The sequence below is a fragment of the Silene latifolia genome, chromosome 9 (assembly GCF_048544455.1).
Source record: "Silene latifolia isolate original U9 population chromosome 9, ASM4854445v1, whole genome shotgun sequence".
In the NCBI taxonomy this organism is placed as follows: Eukaryota; Viridiplantae; Streptophyta; class Magnoliopsida; order Caryophyllales; family Caryophyllaceae; genus Silene; species Silene latifolia.
Genome location: NC_133534.1, coordinates 53,970,246 through 53,987,285, shown reverse-complemented (window position 1 = coordinate 53,987,285; position 17,040 = coordinate 53,970,246). Strand labels below are relative to the sequence as shown.

The window sequence follows — 17,040 nt, the reverse complement described above, 5'->3', positions numbered from 1 at the left end:
GGACTCCACCAAACTCTCATTCTTGATGAGATATCAAGGGGGCATGTCCAAGGTGTTGTTGATGTTGCTCAACACCTTGAAGAAGTAATCAAAAGCTTGTTCATTATCATGGTAGAGGTTCTCAATAGACCTTGGCCCTTGTTGTTGGTCTTGATCGATAGCATTACCAATGTAGGGATTAAAAATCCCTTCAAATTCGTCGTCCCAAAGACCACAAACTTCATTGAGTTGATCATTGAAAATCTCTTGCTTAGATGAAGACAACTCTCCCAATTTCTTCTCTTGGCCAATGAGGCCATCCTCTTCTTCCTTGGTTGATTTTGATGAGCTTTGCAAGCTCTCCTTGTCACAATTCACTTGCTCTTTGAATGGAGCATCTTCAAATTTCTTCTTCCATTGGAGTTCCGATTTCTTCCTTTCATCCTTTCGGCTATAATGATCAATAATGAAACATGGTTCATGCAAACGAGGAGCTCTCATAGTCTTGTCAAGATTAAAAGTTATGCTTTCCTCTCCCACTTCTAGAGTGAGCTCACCATGTTTTACATCAATTACCGCACCGGCGGTGTGTAGGAAAGGTCTTCCTAGGATGATTGGAATGTTGGAATCTTCCTCCATATCAACAATGACAAAGTCCACCGGGATGAAAAACTTCCCAATTCGCACGGGGACATCTTCCCATATCCCTAACGGTGTCTTCGTCGATCTATCGGCCATTTGGAGTGTGATGTTGGTGCATTTAAGCTCTCCCATCCCCAACCTTTTACTCACCGAGTATGGCATGACACTCACACTAGCCCCTAGATCACATAAGGCTTTGTTGATCGTCGTGTCGCAAATGGTACACGGTATTGAGAAGCTTCCCGGATCCTTTAACTTCGGAGGTGAACTCCCTTGAAGTATTGCACTACTCACCTTAGTGAATGCGATAGTCTCAAGTTTCCGGATCGACTTCTTATTTGTGAGGATATCTTTCATGTACTTCGCATAGGCCGGAACGTGATTGATTAATTCCGTGAAAGGAATTGAGACTTCTAAATTCTTCACGATTTCCATGAATTTTCCAAGTTGATCATCAAATTTGGGCTTGGCTTGACGACTTGGAAAAGGAAGTCTAATCACAATGGGCTCCTTCTCCTTGGCCTTGTCTTCATTTTTCTTTGAACTTTCTTCTTTTGATGGTTCTCCATCTTTGGAGTTTTGCACAATTTCTTCCTTTTCACTAGCTTCCACAACTTCATCCTCAACTTGTTTCTTCGGTGCTTCATACCTTGTACCACTTCTCAAGTGAATGACACTAACCGTTTCATGTTTAGGGGGATTACCTTGAGGTGGTAATTGCCCCTTTTGTCTTTGTGAGCTTGAAGATGCTAGTTGAGTCAATTGTGTTTCCAACATCTTGGTGTGAGCTAGAATGTTGTTGATGGTGGTTTCCTTTGCTTGGCTATCTTTTTGCATTTGAGTGAAAAATTCTTGTTGGTTCTTTTGCATTTGGAGGACCGCTTTTTGGACATCAAAGCCTTGGTCATTTTGGTGATTGTATGGATTTTGATTTTGGTAACCTTGGTTTTGATTGTAAAAGGGTCTTTGATTTTGATTTCTCATGGGTGGTGGAGTGTATGTTGTTTGAGGGTTTTGAACATTTTGGCTTTTGTATGAGAGATTTGGATGGAATTTGGTGTTTTCATTGTAAAAGTTGGAATAAGGGGTACCACTCTTGTATGCTTGGAAAGCATTCACTTGTTCATTTGCTCCCCTACATTCACCTTGGTCATGTCCCAAAGTTCCACAATTCTCACATATCCCACTTGGGATTGATGAGAATGCCGTCATGGCATTTACATGATGCTTTGATGATTTTGAGTTTTCCTCAAGTCTAGCCATAGCTTGTTCAAACTTCAAGTTGATTGTGTCAATGTGAGCACTAAGTTGAGCACCCAATTGATCTGAGTAACGGAGTCCACTTCATGCTTTCCTCCTCTAGTAGCCTTGCGAGGTCTACTATATTGTGAGTTATGGACCGCCATTTCCTCAATCTTGTTCCATGTTTGATTGTCATCAACTTCGGTGAACATTCCATTTGATCCCATATTGAGAATGTTCCTAGAATCTTCATATAAACCATTCCAAAATTGTTGCACCAAAAACCATTCGCTAAGTCCATGGTGAGGACATGAGCGACATATTCCCTTGAACCGCTCCCAAGCTTCATACAAAGACTCTTCATCCCTTTGCTTAAAACCCGTAATTTGAGCTCTTAGCATGTTGGTCTTTTCCGGTGGGTAGAATTTTTTGTAGAAAGCTAGAGCCAACTTCTTCCAAGAATCTATTCCAAGGGTGGCCTTATCAAGGCCCTTCAACCATTGCTTTGCGGTGCCGATTAAGGAAAAAGGAAATAAGACCCATCTAATTTGGTCTTGAGTCACGCCCGTTTGAGAGATAGCATCACAATAATCGCAAAAGGTTTCCATATGAGAATGAGGGTCCTCACTAGGCATCCCCCCGAATTGGCTCCTCACAACTAGTTGGTTGAAGGCGGACTTGGCAATAAAATTTCCGGTGAGATGTTGCGGTGTAGGAGGACCATTTGGTAGATTCTCCTCGGTGGGTACGGAGTGTGACGAGAATTTTGGCATTGTAGGTGGATTTTGTGGGGTATTGTGTAATGGGTTTTCTTCTCCTTCTATTGCGAAAGGATTGACAAACTCACTAGTGGGTTGAACAACTTCACCAACACCTCTCAAATTCCTCCTAACAAGTCTCCTATTGTTCGTCAAGGTTCTTTCGATTTCACGGTCAAAACGTAACAAATCACCTTGTAACCTTATAGACATGCAAAATATCAAACAACTCGAAAACAATTAGAACAAACCTTGAGGGTTTTACTTCCTCAAGGCGAAGAAAGACACAACTAATGACAATAAAAAGAAATCTAAATCAAACAAACACCGTCCCCGGCAACGGCGCCATTTTTGATGCGATCCCGCTAAGTGTTCACAAATTAAGATGTGGTCGTTGGTCACGGTCGAATCAAAATACAATTTATAGCTCCACAAACAACTCTACAATTAGTAAAGAGGCAAGTAAAGTTCGGATCCCAAGGGACGGGAGTTGAAATGAGATTTCTATTGTAACTAGTGGTGTCTAAGGGGTGTCACAAATTGGATTGATGTAGAAGGTTACTAAACTAGAATAACAATGAAAATAAGCAAGCAAGATGAATTAAAGGGGTGTAAACAATTGATTAAAGGCACTAGGGTGTCATGGGGTCATAGGGGAATCATGGGATATGATCATACAAACATGCTCTCAAATTATAAGCAAGCAATTATTGTTGTGATAGATTGAGTTGGGTTATATCTTACAATCCTAGGAAAGTTTGGGTCCCGGAGCCGAATCGATTAGATTGTACAACACCTACAAGTCGACTAAATCTTCCCTACTCAACAACATGCATGGTCTAATAAGACTCGAGTTGGTTATGTCTTACAAGTCTCATTGAAAAGATAGAAGATGATAGTAAATGCAAGGATTCATAGGCTTAGCATTTCATCAAATATAACATGTGCATGAGTTGAGATCAAAACAAGCAAGCAAATAAAACATGAAAGCATATTAATTTAAGCATGAATCATTCCCCATGTTGGTTTCCCCTAATCACCCATTAACCCTAGCTAAGAGACTACTCACTCATTATCATGTTGATCATGCTAGCAAGGTTGTCAATCATACCAACAATATGAAACATGATGAATAAATGAAAGTAATTAACAATAAATAAAAAGGGATTAAGAGATTATACCTACTAATGATTCCAATAATAAAGCAAGAATAATAGAAGTACTTGAATGCTTGATTGAGAGGTTGTCAATCTCTCAACAATAACCCAATAATCTTCAATTACCCAAAATAAAGGATGAACAAGAGAGAGATTAAAGAACTAAAACTTGCATTAAAACTTGATTAATACTTGATTAATACTTGATTACAATATTGAAGAGAGATTTGATTGATATTAACTACACTAATTATTGATAAGAAGAACATGCTCCTCTAATTAGACTAATGGGGTATTTATAGTGAAAATTAGGGAGGATGCATTAGGGTTAACTAAGGGCTAAACTAGTAATTATACTTTTTAAGTTGAGCAAGGAGGACCCGGTATTTTTCGAGAGAAGGGCTTTTCTTTTCGTAGCTTGAAGAAGACAATCCGTCTTTGTGAAGAAGAAATCCGGCGGAATAGGGTCGGGACGGGCGGATTGCACCGTTGGAATCCGAGCGGATTCAGGTGAATCCGGGCGGATTGTGGAGGGGGAATCCGAGCGGATTCAGGCAGGGACGCTCGGATTGTGCTGGGGCTGGACGGACGGATTGTTGACAATCCGCTCGGATTGTCAGTCAGCATAGTAACTTCTTCTTTTCTTCCCTTTTCTTCATAAATTCCTTGGGGATTTCCTTGGGGACTCAAGGATCTTTTCTCAACATTGCTCTTCTACTATAATATGTACAAAGGCCTTCTAATCTTGTCTCTCCTTGATGCTTGGTCATTGAATTTGATCAATTTAGTCTCGTTTTGCCATGAAAATGCAAGATTCTTACTCCTTTCCTACCAAGGGATCAAAATCTCAAAGAATATGCAAAACAAAGAACTAAAGATAAGAAATGACCCAAATAAGCACTAAAAAGCATGGAAACAAGGCTAATTCGGGGGCTAAATATGCGCCAATTATGGTCGCATCAGTATGGATGCTTTTCATGGCTTGCGACGAGGTAGGGTTTCCCTACTCGGTTACTGTCAATTGATTTAAGATTGTGTTTGTTCGTAACTATTGTATCTTCTGATCATCGAAATATGAGTGTTGTGGCGACGGTGGTGATGTGGTTATGTTGTGACGGTTATGGTGTTATGACAGCTGTGTTGCTATGGTGTGTGTGTTTGTGGTGGAGTCACTTGCGGGAGTGGCTTCACACCCTAGTTCGCCCTCCGTGGAACCCGTCACGGGAGCGGATGTGCACATTAAGGGACATTGATTATTAGTCCTCATTGAGAAGCTGGACTTGGTGAGGATGGGCTGCGGTCACCCACTGGCGGCGAGGATTACCTGTTGCGATGGGTAATCTGGCAAGGCTACACACCTTGGTGTGTAGTCGGTTACTGTGTGAGATCGGGAGACCGGGGTTGGTGGATGATCATCTGGTTATTTATCGTACTTATCTTACCTTAATTGCATAGTAACTGACCCCGTGTTATGTTTTTAAAACTGTGGTGATCCATTCGGGGATGGTGAGCAGTTGGGCTTAGCAGGTACGGTTGATTGTTGCTGTTGGGTATGGAGGGAATCGAGTCACCACGCTACTGGCATAGGTGTCAGACGCATGAGTTCTTTAGTAGTCATAGTTATCTCTTGTATTCAGCTTTGTACCGTGGTTGTAAGGTGTTAAAGTTATTAATTATAAATGTTCTTTTATTGTCTATTTGATCTACTACCTCGGGTGACCAAGATGGTAACACCTTCATACACGGGGATGGTCCTTGGTAAGGCATCCTGGGGTGCGGGGGTGTTACAGATCATCTCCATAAATCAGCTTCTCTATCTCATCCACTTCCTTGCTCCATGAATATGACGCAACAGCAGGGGCGTCATGTGGATTCCTGTCAAAACATAAATTAAGAAAATCATCAAAAGTAGGATCAAGAGCATTAATCATATGACAAGAAACTTTTAATCAGGAGGACATTTTAAAGTATTATCGAGAACAAATCTAATAGTGTCATCCCCAACTCTTAGTGTCAGACTACCATCCCTAACATCTATGAGTGCTCCTGCAGTGTGAAGGAATGGTCTACCAAGAATGATGGGTACTTGAGAGTCCTCAGCCATATCCATAACAATAAAGTCAACTGGAATGAAATATTTCCCTACTCTAACGGGCACATCTTCTAAGACACCCATAGGTTTCTTTAAATATTTGTCGGCCATTTGTAAGGTCATATTAGTATTATGGAGTTGACCCATATTTAACTTTTTACATATTGAATACGGCACGACACTAACACTAGCCCCTAAATCACAAAGGGCTCTATCAATAGCTATACTACCAATAAGACAAGGAATAGAAAAACTCCCTGGATCTTTAAGCTTTGGTGGTGAGTTAGCTTGCAATGTGGCCGTGCACTCCTGAGTACATGCTACTGTCTCCACTTCATCAAAAGACCGCTTCTTTGATAAGATTTCTATTAAAAATTTAGCATACGCTGGCACTTGAGTTACCAATTCAGTAAATGGCACTGTCACTTGAAGATTCTTCACTACCTCCATAAACCTTCCAAACTGCTTGTCCAGCTTAGACTTTTGTTGATGATGAGGAAAAGGTAGTGCAATAGTAATCGGCTCGGCTTCCTTTGCTTTAGAATCAACTTTTGAAACACCGTCATCGACCAGGGAGGTTCCTCGATTGAGCCCGGATGACACTCGATCGAGTACTAAAGTTCCTCGATCGAGCCTGATGCTACTCGATCGAGGAACCTTGGCAGATTCGCTGTGTTGATTTTTCTCGCTTTTATTCTTAGCTCGTGTTTCAACTTTGTCAACTTATTTTTCATCATCACTTAGCTCCAAATTTCCCAATCCCTTAGGATGCATGTAGGGAACCTCATCTTTATTAGTGGGCATGTCCGAACTGTTATAAGAAGTACCGCTCCTCAAAGAAATTGCATTAACTTGCTCATGAGCTTGTTTACTTTGAGGAAGAAGATCAGACTGTTTTGATGGATTTTGAACCGCCATTTGAGCAACTTGAGTATCCAACATCTTATTATGAGCCAGCATAAGTTCGGAGATTTAAGTCGTTTGCTTTTGTTGCATCATCAAGGTTTGTTGCAAGAGAGCTTTTAACTCCGACACCTCATTACTTGGAACTTGAGGAGGAGGTTCAAATTGTTGAAAACCTCCTTGATTTGGCCTTTGATAACCTCCTTGTGGTTGGTTACTACGATTTGGAGGAATTACATAAGTACTTTGCAGCGGGGCTTGAGCATAAGCATTCTGACTTCTTTCAAGGAAGAAGTTAGAATATGGAGTACCTTGCTTGAAAGATTGGAAGGCATGAACTTGCTCAATGGTACTCATACACTTGGCTGCAGTGTGGCCATCTATCCCACATCTCTCGCGGGACACTTCTTGTTGAACCATATGAACCATCTCTTGCTTACCCAAAGACTGAGTAGTCTTCAATTCAGCTATTTGAGCCAATATAGTCTCCAACTCTGCCGCAACCGCACTATCTGAGCCACTTCCTCTCTTACTTCCTCTGGGGTTACCATACTCAGCTATGTGAGTAGTTATCTGATCAATAACCTTCCAAGCATTACTGTCATTAGCGTTATCTTGGAATTTCCCATTAGCAGCAAAATCAAGTAAAGCTCTATGATCATCATACAACCCGTTGTAAAACTGGTTGCAAAGGAACCAAATCTCAAAACCATGGTGAGGGACAGAGCGAACTAGTCTTTTGATACGTATCCAAACTTCATTAAAATCTTCAGTAAGACCTTGCTTAAAACTTATAATCTGACTTCTCAATGCATTAGTTTTCTGTGGTGGAAAATACCTCTTGTAGAATGCAAGAGCTAGAGAAGTCCAATTGGTAATTGCGTCGGTCTCCATGTCTAAGTCTCTTAACCACTCATCTGCATCATCTCTCAAAGAGAAAGGAAATAAAGTTTGCTTGACCTGATCTTGAGACACCCCAACTGTCAAAGGAATAGAACAGCAATAAGTAACAAACTTTTCCATGTGCTTTGCGGGGTCCTCTCCAGCTTTTCCTCCAAATAAATTCCTCTCTATTAGGCTTATGTATGAAGGCTTGATCACAATACTTCCCTTATCAGCGGTAGGGAGCTTGAAGCCTTTAGGAATAGAATCAACCGTGGGTTCGGAGTAACTAGACAATGTCGGCATCTTTGATGTTGTAGACACCACAGATGCAGAAATAAGAGTGTCTTCTTCTAAGGACGAGTCTTCTGCGAAAGTATATCGCTCGTAGTCAAGTGTACTCAAGTCTTCCACTTGACTTACTTCTCTTTAAAATTTTCGTCTGTAGCAAAAAGTCTTTTCTGGCTCGAGATCAAAAGGTATAATCTCTAACCCGTTAGACCTGGGCATACACGAAAACAACAAGAAAAGATAAAACTGCCTCAAGGAACTGAAGTTCCCTGAAACAAAAGACAAAAATAAACAGAACAATTGTTGCCTCCCCGGCAACGGCGCCAAATTTGATAAGGCTAAAGTCGTATCACCAATATCAAAATAAATCTATCTCAGTACTAACAAGAATAGCTAGTGGTAAGATAGGTATCGAATCCATAGGGAGGCGGTAATAGTCAGTTTGCTAATATTTAGATCGTCTGAAGGTAACCATTTTCTTGGAGGTTTTTGTTTGTTTGTTGACTATCAACTAAATAACAAGTAAATTAAAGGTGTATAACAATAATATTAAAGGTCTAGGATTTCCGGTTCACTATGTCAAATGAGCAAAATGAGATTGAAATTAAGCCGAAAATAACAGGGCTTAAATGCCATCAAAACTCCTCCAACAGCTTAAAAACATTTAATAATAAACCTGGACATTGGGTGAATAAGAGTAAGCACAAACCTCATACACGTGAACCAAAAAGGTTTAATCGTATATAAGAAGGTGCTCTCTAACCAAGGGTGCTCAACTCTTGCCCGAGCGTACGCGTGAGTGTGTGTTTGGACTCAAAACTCACAAGCCCACTTGAACATAACTTATTCTAATTTGTTTCATTAGAGGACGTCGATTCACTAACCATTACATTTCGAGGACGTAGTTCATTATTCCATTCATTAGAAGACGTAAATATCATGCGCATATATATATATATATATATATATATATATATATATATATATATATATATATATATATATATATATAGGGTTATTTCATAACAATAATCCATCATATTGGTGGTGTGCAATAATCACTCCATCCTATCAATAATCCTAATTAAATCCAACCTAAACATCATACCTTCTAATAACGAACCAACTCATATTTTGTGATGTTTATGTGTATCAAATAAATCAAGTTCTTGATTCATCACTTGAAAATATTACACATAAACTTCACATATACCATCTAGGTTGCCCAAAAACTATCAAATATTCCAACATAAACGTAAAAAAATACCAGCTAGTTCATTATTAGAATATATATATATATATATATATATATATATATATATATATATATATATATATATATATATATATATATATATATATATATATATATATATATCGACCTTCTTTCATGGTTTACATAATCCAATTGGTAGTCAAGTTTATAATCCTATCTCGATCCTAACGACCCCAACCACCACACAGCCTCAAGCCTGGCACTCGGCTCACCTCCTTCCATTGCCCTACCGCGGTCTCCCGACAACTCCCAACAACCACCCTATAATAATATAAATACAAACCCTAATTCTAAAAAATCCTATTTAAAACAATATAATTTAAAAAAAGAAAACAAAATCATTAATTTGAATAAATTAATATTAATTACAATTCAAATACATGTTTTTTGATCAAACTAAGATCCATAACTGAAGAAATTGATAGATCCGAGAAGTTGTAAAGTTATAATTAGAGAGAGAATAATTAAGGTTACTTTCATTGTTGAACGATTTACATATCATTATGTCTAGAATTCTACTATAAAAAGTAATTTTTCTAACTTTATTAAATCCCAACCCCTATTTTATCACAAAATCATGTTGCTTTTTGTAAGGAGCCAAACTTTTAGCCGCATAATCCCTGAGAATTGCGTACGCGGTCCTTTCACTTCGAGCCCTTAGATTTCTTATTTGTACTCCTGTATTTTAATTTCTGTTTTTAGATTCATTTAGTACTCCAAGATTACTTCCTGCGTGTCAAATCTTGGAGTCTCATTTTTAGTTTAAGATACATTTTTAGGTGTTTACAAAACGTATCGCTATTCTGCACAATCAATGGATCCTGCTACAGGACTTAAACTATCAAATTTGGCTCTATGAGAGGTGCTAGTCAATCAAAACCGCTTCCCATCCTTAAGCTTGATATTGCTTGTTTCTTGCTTTCAATAATCGTATTTCTTACTTTTATTGCTTCCGTGTGCTGGACTTTGATAATCGTGATTAGGATTCCCGACACACGCCAACTGATACCCGTCGTTGTGAGTACCAAAAAAGTAACAGGGTCGAACCACAAGGAGGCGAATGTAATTAATAGCTGTCTAATTTAGTCTAAGGTAACGAAAGTGGGGGTTTAATTGATTTAGTCTACAGGTAACGAAAGTGGGGGTTTAATTGATTTAGTCTACAGCTTGTACTCATCTGGTATGGACTAATCCCACTTGTACCCGTTCTTATCAGGAAAACCCACTTGTACCCTTCAATTTCCTAGTTATTCTCACTTATACCCCTCAAGTATAAGTTAATTTCACTTGTACCCCTACTTTTAAGGAAATCCACACTTCAACATCCTAGTTACATAGAAATCGTGACCATAAGTCCATAATATTAAGCGCCAACAATTAAGACGTGAAATGAATTCTCGCTTGTCATTATGAAGTGGGGAAGAAGTGTTAAGTACCGTCAAGACATCAAGTAAGATTTTAAAGGCTTCATAAACAATATGAAGAAGCATATCTAATTGAAATATTTGTTTTCTCTTCAACAAACATCGTTTTCCCCTCCAAATTCATTTTATTGGACTCCACTTCATTTTCAACATTCATCTTTTACCATTCTTCCCCACTTTATCCTCAACATTTATCATTTACTATACTTAAGGGTATAAGTGAGAATAACTAGAAAGTTGGAGGGTATAAGTGGGCTTTTCTAAAAAGAAGGGGTACAACTGAGATTAGTCAATATTAGAGGGGTACAAGTGGGAATTTCCCATAAAAAAAATACGGATAAAAATAGATAATAAAAGGGGTGCAAGGATGGTCGGTTCGTTATAGTTTCGGCGGCAGCATACTAAACAGGTCTAAATAAAAACACATGAGGCGGGAAATAAAGAGGTCCTCTCGGTCCACTCTTAACAAATAGCATCTTTCGATCTCGCTATAAGTCCCTAATATCACTAATACTAACTTTCGTCCTGAAAAGTGACTTATAATCTAAACTTTACCTATCTTTCGATCTCAGCATAGTTTAGTCATTTTAATTGGTGATCTAACAACTGTCCCTATCTCTCGATCTAATGGGTCAGTCATATCCTAAACATTCAACTAGTCGTGTGCACTCGATTCGTCGAATTAAGAATTAAAACAATTAAAACGAAAATAAAAACCTCACGTGGTCGATCGATCGACCAGGCATGGCGGTCGATCGACCGACATGCTTAATTCAGTCCGTGTTCATTATTTTGCCGCCTACACTATAATTCCCCTACATCCTAGCACGAATAAATTAGCTACTCATACTAACGATGATAACAACAATGTAATTAACGAAATAGACGGAAGAATTCATGCTTAAAACAACGGAATAAAAAGCTAACATTAAATGATAACTATGGTTTCGGGAAACTAACTAACAATTCTAAATCTATGAATGCAAATAAAATAATAAACTAGAATAAGAAGAATACCAAGATCGCAGAAGAATTGTAACGGAATGATTGAAAGCACAACGAAAATCCGATGCGAAATAGTTTCCCAAACCCTAATTATTTGATAAACTAAACTGATAAAGAACCTAATGAAAACTCGATGTAAAACTTAGATGCCCCAAGTTTTTTAGTCAGGTTACGTTATATAGCAAACTAACGTAACTTTATTCCTAAACCTAAAAACACAATGGGCTTCCTTAATCTCGATCTTTTGATTTGCGTCAGACCCGTTGTTCAGTCGATCGACCATAAGCATCAGTCGATCGACCAACTTGCGCTGTACAGAGCTTCGATCTCGTGCTCGTCGATCGACCATGTAGGTCGATCGATCGACCAAGGGTGCTTTGTCAATGAGTGCATTCTGACGAATTCTGCAGCGCGCACCGATCTTAAAACAGCTGCCATTTCTTCGTTACTTGGTCAAATCAGGCGTTCTATGCGGCGTTGGAATGCTAAGAGGATAAGCTTTCACCTCCAATTGGAATCACTCGATTATCAGATTTAGAACTCGAGATATATCCATCTGAAGCAGGCTGCAATGTCGAGAAGCAGTTCTTCGCTTGTTAAACTCGTACGCACCCATGCTTTTGCTATCTTTAGGCCTTGAAACGCGCACCAAGCTCATTCCTCGAGTCAATACTTCATGTCAAATGCAATGTTAACTACTTAGGGAGGGATTCGGCTCGATTTCCGCTCAATTCTTCATATTTCTGCAATAATAGACAAAAACACGAAAGTAGAGGAAAATAGATAAATAATGGCATATATTGCACATTTGAGCTCTGAAATGCGTGTAGAATAAAGTGTGAAACATCATATTTTAGACACGCATCACCAACCGAGACCGATTATGAATGCACTAGTGATCCTTCACTAGTGCTTAACGCTCTCGCTTGCATTCTTGTCGTGTAATAAACAAGGGTGCGCGCCACGTTCCAGCTCAAAGTCCCGGACCGTGACATTTGGTATTGGAGCTCGGTCTTCACGATGAGCTGTTGCATTTGATGACGGGAAAGACCGTAGAACCGAGTGCGAACAAAAGAGAAACTAGGGCCAGGGTGTCAGCCTTAGAGAAGCTATTTGAAGAGAAAATTCCGTATTTGGAAGGACTCATGGTGACTCTTGGAAGCACTCACTAAGCCGTAGATGAGACGGTAAAGGGGCATGATGCTCGCTTTGAACCGTAAACGAGATGATAAAGGGGCATGAGGCTTGCTTTGTCGCCGTAGAGGCAGCAATCGCGCGTGAGTTCGCGGAAGAGATGGGCTATGTCCATGAGAGACTGGGACAGCTCGAGAACATGTGTAATACATTGATAAAAATGGCCGCAGACGGGATTTTGGGACTCCCAAGCTGAAGCCGCCTACACCTCACAAGTATAGTGGGGCGAGAGACTCGGAAGAAGTTGATAATTTCCTCTTCGACATGGATCAATTCTTATGAGCAAGTGATGTATCACTTTTATATACACTTTTTCATGATGTTTTATATACCGTTTCCGTGCCTTTTATGTCATTTATGTCATTTATGTGCCTTTTATGGTGAATTGTTGATACTGCCGCTATTTTGTGTTTTAATGCAGAAATAACGCATTACGAGGTGATTCGAGCTAAGATGAGCATTGCGGATATGGCATAATGGAATACACGAAGCATGGCACGAGGAACGAGGGGACTTGAAGATAAGAAGTGAAGGAAAGACGAAGAACAAGCTGTGAAACTGGTTACTCGATCGAGTACACTGGGGCTCGATCGAGTAATCGTCCTCGATCGAGTGACCTCAGGCTCGATCGAGGAACCTTGTTGACGGATTAATTTCCGTAATTTCCTAAAAACACTTATTTTGTAATATAAATTCTAAACTCGGAGATTATTATTAGGTTACGCTTTATTTTACTGAGGATGGTTGGAAAACTTGTTTAGCTTGAATTCTCGCTCTTAATCTTTCCTTGTTGATTGCTACGGTATTAATCATTCTTCATTAATTAATCATTCTAGTTTTATGCTTTTAATTAGTTGTTGTTATTTCACATCATTAATCATGTTTTCAATTATCATTATTGTTGTTGTTAGATTCGTTATGAGTAGCTAAATCCCTCATCTGGAATGAAAAGGATCTAGGTAAATTAGAAACGGGAATATTAATTGATTGCTAGTAATATCGCATAAGTTATCGTTTGATTATTGTTCTTATTCTAGTTAATTGGTTTAGGCCCGAATTGTTAACTAGTGTAGCGAATTAAGACTTTCACCAACAGGGTTAGAATTAATATAGGCTGCGATAATCAAATAGATTGTGTCTAATTATAGCGATTTCATGTTAGAATTGATCTAAAGGACATAAACAGAATTAATAAATCTTATGACCTTAGATAATTTGATTGACCTAGCAATTTATTAAGAGACCCCATATAATTAAGTTCAGCTCAGCTTATTTCAGCTTTATTCATCTCATCAAATTTCAATACAATTTAGCTTCATTCGTTTCACTTCAATTTAGTTCAGCTCAATTCAGTTCAGTTCAGCCCAAAAGAACAGGGCCTCAGAGCGTAGTTATTTTTCCACTTACTCGCCCTTGATTTTCCTCTATATGTTTGCATCATGTCAGTTGTTTACTCGTATATAAGAAGGTGCTCTGACTTTCAGTAACTCGCACCAAAAAAAGAAAAACATATTCATCCCTTTCTAATGTTTTGTGACAACTCTTTTTGCTCCATTCCAAAGTTATCGTAAGTCCGACGCAACATTTTTGGTCTTCTATTCCGAAAAGTCTATTTTGCTCTTGGAGTTGTCATTTTTTTGGGTGAAATATATGATGTAAAATAAAATCACAATTTTACTAAATTTATGTAAAACTACTCGGATTTTGATGTTTGATTTTTGAATAATAAAAACGCGGCGGAATTAAATGTGTTTTTAGTGTTTTTTTTTGTATGAAATATGCACGAAAAATAAAGAGATATGAATTAGTTGTGAAAATCTCGCAAGACCCCTTAACTAAAACTAGGATATGACGTGAACAACTCTCCTCCCTCGCAAGGAACTCGAAACTGAACACGAATGGTGACTCTCACCTCGCAAGGATCGAATCACACTAAAATATCAACCTCGCAAGGAAGATATAAAGAACTTATAACTCGCAAGCAATAAGCACACAACAAGAAACTCTTGTATTAATTCTCAAACTCCAATATTATTTAAATGCGATTACAAAGACCCTTATTTATAGTACTCACTATTACCATAACTAACAAGACAATAATATGGAAATTATAATATGACAACTACCTCAACTAGGATTAGGAAAGTAACTGGCTTTCCTAAACTTATTAGGAAATTAAAAAACTTGACTCGAATTAGGAAACTAATAATCGAGACTCGATTTAGGGAAGTAACTTAAGATCGATTCCAAGTGAGCTTCCATCTTGTAGTCACGTCATTTTTGTCACCCGCGTAAGAATTGGACAGCTAAACTTAAAACGTCCATATCTCCTTCGTTACTTAACCAAATAAAGCGTGTGACCACTTGTTGGAAAGCTAAAATCATGTACTTTCATCTTCAACATAAATCACACCAAAAATACCCATATTTTTTGGAGATATTGAGCTTTTAAATCAAGTGCGCGAATATGAAATGTCAATAGTGACACGAACCTGCGTTTTTAACATATACCTATGTTTCTCCTATATCAATATAAGTAGAATAAATCACGAAAAAAACCGTTCCAAATTACAAGTGAGCTAGATCAAACAACACGTTTGGATCTAACTTACCCCAACGCACGGGCAAGGCCCAAACGGAAAATAAAAACACTGGCAACAAAAACAAATAGAAACCCTATTTCCTTACAACAAATCAAAGCCTCACACTCTCTCCAAATTTTCAATCAAAACATCATCTTCTTCACTAAATGCATCAACTTCCCTTGTGCTTTCATACAATCAGACGATCTAACCATCTTCGATCATCAATACTGGTGTTCTTACTCTTATCCCTAATGATGCGGGATCAGAGCTCGCTTTTGATGCTATTCGAAACTGATTCCGGTCGCAATAACTTGTTCTCAAACTTACTCAAGTTTCATTGTCTCCAGATGTGGTATACATCGGCGTTAAGTATGGCATTGGTCACGTCTTTTTGCAGAGTACTACCTCTCCTATTCAACCTCCATTGAAGTAAATCTCGACTAGGGAAATCAATTCGAGATCATTTCTTCACTTCCCCCAATACCTTAAAGCTGTAAGGGCACTCAAAGAAGAGATGCTCACTGGTTTCCGCATTGCTGTCACATATAAAGCAGGTATCTGTCTCACTAATCCCCAACTTATGAAGTTTTTCATTCAAGTTCATGCCATTATGATGATAGATCCAAGCTAACATGTTGTGCTTAGGTAAATTCCATTTGTTCCACACTATATAATTCCAATTTACCTTACCCCTTTGGTTCTGATGTGCTCGTATCCTTTATTGACTGTATATTCACACCCAACCTAATCAGTCCACACCTGCTACTGATAGGCTGCATCAAAAATATTTCCAACCTGACATATCTTTTTCCAATACCACCTAGAGTTTGATGTGCTCTTGGAGTTATCATTATTATTGTTATACTCTACTCAAATCCACGAACCCGCATAAAAGGCCAAGTATCACAATCGAGAGTACAAAACAAATAGTGAACTAAAAAACAATCATAGGACAAAAATTAGCTCGATGTGGAACAAAGGAGAGATATAAATGTGATGGCTTTTACAGCCATTACCCCCAACAATCCCCTCTAATTGAGATGAAAGTCAAAGAAAAAAAAAATTATGGGTAAAGGAAGGACTAAATACTTACGTGCTAATATCTTTAGTTAAAGACTAATGTGACAATAAAAAAGATTCAGGAATGAATTGTGTTGTATTATGACGATGTGCAAAACTTTACATATATACTAATACAACCCTAACACTGATTTTTAGGAAACCGAATATATTGACCCGACACAACTACCCATTTACCATATAATACAAATATACATTTTGAAAGGATTCAATAACCCTCTAACTAAAATCATTTAATTGATGATCTAAATTAATCTTTGATTTAGTCATTAGATCTAGTTCATACAAGATAAAAGGAACAAAAGGAGGAAAAATCGATTCCTACTTACAAACATGTGAACCGAAATTTGGGCACAAGTGTAGGACTCCTTCCTACACTTGATCTTGAGCTAGAACATATTTGGATGATCCTCCAAATCTTCAAGTATTCATAGTGGAATACCTCCTCTTAGTTGCACCAAGACCAACCTAAAAATACTACTAATATTAACTAGATATTGAGTAGTATTATCCCTAATTTATACTAATAT

At 38.3% G+C, this 17,040-nt stretch overlaps 1 non-coding gene across 1 annotated transcript; it reads left to right on the top strand.

Moving 5' to 3' along the window:
* Positions 1-2,157: 2,157 nt before the first annotated feature.
* Positions 2,158-2,264, top strand: LOC141603013 (small nucleolar RNA R71). Its single transcript, XR_012524913.1, has one exon. It is a non-coding gene; the product is annotated as a small nucleolar RNA R71 (small nucleolar RNA).
* The last annotated feature ends 14,776 nt before the right edge of the window (positions 2,265-17,040 follow it).